Genomic DNA, 6299 nt, shown 5'->3' on the forward strand with positions numbered 1-6299 from the left:
GCTTTATTCAAATGACTTGGTGCACCAGATGACAATAGAAAGATGAGAACAGGTTGTTGGTTTGCTTGATGCTGACGTGTTAGTTGATGCAAAGCTATTTTTATCTAGAGGACACTGATAGTCTTATTAATCATTTATCATGTCTACTTTCTCTCCCTCACACACACACAGGATGCCGTGCAGTAGACGACTCTATACTGTTTGGCATCAACGCGTTTTAATGGTATTTATCATGTTGCTTCTCTCTTCAGGGATTCCTCCTCATTTATTACAGAGCTTTAGGTATTGTACAGAGTGTCACGTTGGTATACCTGTTATAGTCTACATATTCGCAGCAGTATTTTCCCTTTTACTTCTCAAGTTCATCCAACTAGTCCACTGCCCTTTGTTGCCCCAGTGTTCTGAAAGAGCCATGTGATTGAGCATTTGCAGGATAATTGGTCCGAGTTTCATAAACAAGGGAGGCCCTCTGGCTAATGACCACCAGTCGCACAAAGCCTCTGTTTTCTGCCAGTTAGGCAAAAAGAAAAAAAAAAAAATGTGGTGTGGACCAGTGGAGGAATTTTATCTGAGTAGAAACCACTGAGGTTATGCGACAGGTTTCAGGCTGGGAGATGTATGTGTTACAGGCAGTCCTACGGCGGGGATCCCTGGACATTTCCTCATTTCCACGCTGTGCAGGTAGGTATATTGCTGATCCTCAGACCATGAAAGCTGTATAAGGTGACATTGGTCAGCCAGCTAACCGCTTCCGGTCTTCAGGACAACATGCTCAGGTGTCTATACTGTTAATAATTAAAGTGCTTAACTGCGTAAACAGGGAAATCGCTTTGGATATGTTGCTATGGACGGTAAGCAGCATGTAAAGAATGTCTGTAAAGCTGCAACAGTATGGTTTATGTCAAACTGCTGCAGTGTTGGCGGTGCTGACCCAGATAACAAGAGATGGATACAATAGTTCAGTGATCATCTGATGCCTGAAACAGTTTCCCGTTTGTTGCAGATGTTAGAGATGGAAACGCGGAGGCAGCCATGTCAAGGTAGGAAATATGTTTCGTTATCTGTAGGCCTGCTGAAAATACACAGAACTACATTAATTCTGGTGCCACGAGACTTAATCATTTTACACTATGAAATATTGTACATAACATTTTAATCCTGCTTTGTTTGGCTTTGTTACCATCAAATATTTATTGAAGAGTTTAAAGAAAAGACTAATACTGTATAAAGAGTGTCCACATTGCACAAATACATCACCATCAACACTGACAGACCTGATATGTTTCTTTTGTCTTGTGTAAGTTTTGCCAGTGTTTGAGAAGGACATAATTCTGACAAGATCAAGGTGAAACCTTTCTGGTATTTTCTGCAAAAACTCCAATAGGAGGACATTTTTCCAGGTTATTCCTGTGAGGGGATGATTAGTCAAGTTTGTGACCTTTTAGGCCAATTGCACTTTGGTATAGTTTTATTGTAACTTAAGCTTACATTTCACAACCGTTTCACAAATGTTATGCCCCTAATTTGGCCTCAGGAACTGATAAAACACATAGCAAGTTTATCAGAGTGTCACAATATTGTATGTTTTGCCAAACAATAAAGAGTAAGAGTGACTTTTTACGACTGTGTTTATTGGACAGTGCTTTGAATATAGATAATGAAGTCCAACTTAACACTTGTACATTCTTAGAAGCCTTTGTGTTTTGTATGTTTGTATTAACAGTGATGTTAGTTAGTACTCAAGGCATAAAATATTATATATTCCAGTCCCTCATAATTAGTAATATCTACTGTCACAGGCAGTTCATACTATGCAGCAATAAAAATAAGCATAACTACTATTACAAATGGCTTTGCAGTTTTGCAAATTGAAAAACTGAAACCTAGACTTATAATTTTCCATTAGTTTTTTTTACATTCACACAAACAGGAGTGCTGTCATGTTGCCCTGCGTCACATCCCAGTGACACAGCTGTGGTGTTTGTGATGAGATGACAGAGATTAATTTACAGCTGTTTTCTTTGATTGATTGTGCAGAGGATGATGTTGGCTTTTTGTTTATTAGGTTAATTTGTTGTGTATCCAAAGTTATCACTTGGGAATAATTAATCACCGAGGTACACCGCTTAGATTAAAAGCATTAAAGTTTAGAAAATGTGTTTGTTTCTGCTCGAGCGAGGCTTTGGTCATCCAGGGTGAGAACAAGGGCACGTTGCTTTAGGCCAGACTCGTGGCTACTGGAGGTTTACTGTAAAGCCTCTTCATATCCCCTTAAAAGGGATTATAGTTTTTTTTTTTCTCTCTCTCCACTGACTTACCAAAGGGTTTACCAAGCGGAGATCCCACTGGGCTTGACGAGAGGGGGCGGAATTGTGCGAATTTGATGGAAGCAAAAAATTAGATTACTCACTTTCACTTTGCACTGTTTCTGTTGACAGAAGATGTGCTGCAGCTGGTTGCATCGTGTACAGCTGTTACACTACAAACCTATACTCACAGGTGGCATTATGTAGATACGCATAATATGCAAACAGCTCATGTGCAAAGCAGGAGCACAAGGGGTGTTATTAACAGAAATACACATGTCACTAAACCTAATTTGTATGTGCAGTTTGGTAATGTTGGATTATTTTTTAAAAACCTTTCCACAGTGTCAGAGCACTGAGCAGCTTTTTGAACAGCAGATGCCTTTTTCAGGTATACTGACTGTATGATGAACAAAGGGTAACCTGAGCATTGCCGTTGAGGACCAGTGGTGTCCTGTTCTTTAGCACTATTCCAGTGTATCCTGCCTGCACCTTTAAAGAGGCAGTATTTTATTTTCTTAGCTTTTCCTTAATAAGATGAAGAAAATATCTCTAGAACTAATCTGACATTGTCAGTTATGTAGGAGGACACACAGGGTTCCAAACTGGAGAGGAATTAAATCTTAATGAGTCAGATTTTGGGAGCATTAAGTAAATGAGAGTTCTGTGATGGTAGCTGGTGGTGCTGACGTATAAATGGTATGTTTATTATGGGAACATGAACAATGACCCCTTTGCAAAAAACTACCTGAAATGCAGTGAATGCACCATGCATTCACATTCAGCATGTGAACTTTTGACCCGTCAGATGGAGCCCTGGATACATGGACCATGCATTTACACTATTTGACCAATCAGATGAAGCCTCAGCTGGTGGTCAGTTGTCCCCAATTTTGTGGCGACTATGAGGCTAACTAGCTCGAAGGCTCAGGAAGGAAAGAAAAGGGAGGAAAATCCATCCATTATCTATACACCGCTTAATCCTCACGAGGGTCGTGGGGGGCTGGAGTCTATCCCAGCTGACTCAGGGTGAAGGCAGGAGACACCCTGGACAGGTCACCAGTCTATCACAGGGCTACACTTAGAGACAGACAACCAAGCACACTCACATTCACACCTACAGACAATTTAGAATCACCAATTAACCTCAACATGTTTCTGGACTGTGTGGGAGGAAGCCGGAGAACCCGGAGAGAACCCACGCTGCACGGGGAGAACATGCAAACTCCACGCAGAAAGATCTTGGGTGTCCTCACTGGGACACGAACCAGCAACTTGCAAGGCAACAGTGCTGCCAAATGCGCCACCTTGCAGCTCCAGGGAGGAAAATGTGAAAGCATATTTTTGTAAAGTTTAAAAGAAAATATTTTTAAGGGAGCAGCGGAAGAAATAAATTTTAATTTCTTAAAGTTATATCTATCTTATACAAACTGAACTGTAAATTTGATTGAGCAGACTTGTCTTGTGACCCGTTAAAGGGGTCCCGACCCACATGTTTGGAACCAGCAGTGTAGTTCTGTCAATGTATAACAGTAGAGCTGCTTCTGTGTAAAAGCATATGCATTTTAAATGTACCCAACAAAAACAAACGTTCATGCTCTTGATCTGCTTGTTGCAATGACAGTCAGCTTGAGTTCTCTTATTTTCTGTTGTTGTTTGCTAAGTATTGTTGATCAAAATGTAATCAACTACTGCTTTTAAACATGTAATAACATTCAAATTCTTGTTGGCGCAAATCCTGCCATTGTCAAAGCCTTCCCTGCTGACGTACCTATTCTTAGATCTCTGGGGCTTTGAACCCATGGCAACAGCAGCATGCAGCGTTGTGGCTTTTCAGGTGGAATAATGTGTTGTTACAGAAGACAGACCCAGGCTCAGGCATAAACGCTTCCAATTAGATGAAACAGTAGGAATGCCTGCATATTGTTTGTTGTGTAAACTCATTGAAATCCTTTTAGTTTTGTGATTCTTCAGCCACAGCATATCCATTGTACTTGACACTGGAAAACAAAGTTGATAATTACACTGTTTTTGTACATCAGAAGAGAGGTTGTGTGGATGCAGTAATGTGTGAAGTAGCAGCAGGTTCATGTGTAAAGAACATTATGTACTAAAGGGGAGACAGGCAGGAGTCACGACCTAGAAACTGTTGTGAACTTCCTGGTTACCTGCTTGCTACCTGAGATGCTTCATATCAGCCTCCATTATGAGTGGATGCATCTGCCACCTGAATATTTAACTGCAGATCAGGTTGCAGATCACTAGTAAATTATTAATCCCTGTAGATTGGCATGAATTAGCCTGGAGCGCTTTTGGTGTGAGGCAGCAGCACTTTCACAGAAACGGGTACGTATGACTTCTGGCTTTATGATCTGAGCTTTATTGATCTTTGAAAATTATTTTGAATCGTAACTAAGTGCAGATCAGTGAAGTATGATAATGTGAGTTGCTTTTGTGATGGTTGTAAGTTGCAGATTGTTGCTAAGAAGTCTTTTTTTTAATTATTAGATTGATAGTCAAAGTAGAAGAAGTTATTTGTGCTGTGGTAACCTGAAGTAATGTCTAACTGTTCTGGTGTTTAAGTGTGGTTGTAGTTGTACTGCCTCTTTTTTTTTTAAGCTTGTCTTTTTTTAAGGTCTTTCATAAAGAGTTCAGTAACAGACAATACAAGAACACATTGGCTAGTATAATGTCTTTAGCAGTAAATGCCCTCATATGGTCTGCAGCGACACATTTGACTAAAAGTATGCAATATTGTTGATATTGTAGAGAAGATATCTGTTGCTGCTGCTGGTCGCTGGAGACCAAAAGCTGCTGTCGAGAAATATGAGCTGCCTTTTACAAACGTTTGTGAAGGTGTCTTGGCAACAGGTGACTGTGTTCAACGCAGAGTGTTAGACGCATGTTGCAAAACAGAGCAACAGTAGTAAATGTCAAGTGAACAGGTTTGAATCTTGTTGACTTATAAAGCATGTGCGCTGCATTATTCACAGGCGGTCTAAGATGGGCGATTAACTTCACAACAGTCAGTGATGGATTATTAGAGTGAAGATAAACCGGACCTTGTATGCAGGTGATTTGGTATATTTGTTGTTAAATATATGACATAAAAACGCACAATTACAGAGAGCACTTTAACTGCTGTCACATCCTTGAAGGACACAGTGAAGGATATCAGTTGTATCTCTGTGCTGCACATTTGAGCGTCTCCATGGAACAGTGCTATATCCATCTTGATATCCACCCACATGCCACTGCTCACACTGCATGCACAATAATTCATAAGTCTGTCCTCAGGGTTAAACATCATTCAATGTTTTTCACATCAATTTGCCGATCTCCCAAAAAAAATGACTTCCCCTTCCCTCTCACAGGGTCACACAACGTCTGTGATTCATACCACGTTTATGGCGACATGAGCAGTTGTGCGATTGTACACAAACATCTCTCTCCATCATGTTTGTCTGAGAGATCTTTCATTTTCTAATAATAGGATGCATGTGTCCCAACAGGGGCAGCCTCATTTCCTAATCCATCATGTTATTTTGCTTTAGCTATTTTGACACTTAATGCTTTGCATCATTGGTTTTATATGTTGTGTTTTGTCACAGAGATATCCCATGTTAACTGTGAGGAGGATTTATGTTAGGCTCTTCTATCCCTGTTGATCATTAGTCATTATAACTGTGTCATAAGCTGAAAACATGCAAATCACTTTATAAAACACTCATTTTATGCTTGTTTGGAGGTGTGGCGGCCAGTTCACAGTTCATTCTGGACAGCGCTTCTCAAGTTAATCTCTGACCAATCCAATTCAATTGATCTTTAGAAGATTGGACTTCTTAGTGACAAGGTCCCCGTGGAGAGCTAATTCAGTGACTGAGTGAAATGCCACTTGTTGCCCGTCCTCTTGAGGAAGCAATTGCTGTTGCTACTGGTGTTGTTATATTATGATCACTAGAGACTCTTTAGTTGTAATTTTTCTCAGCCCTG

This window comes from Stegastes partitus, unplaced genomic scaffold, assembly GCF_000690725.1.
Source record: "Stegastes partitus isolate 25-593 unplaced genomic scaffold, Stegastes_partitus-1.0.2 Scaffold130, whole genome shotgun sequence".
NCBI classification, from domain to species: domain Eukaryota; kingdom Metazoa; phylum Chordata; class Actinopteri; family Pomacentridae; genus Stegastes; species Stegastes partitus.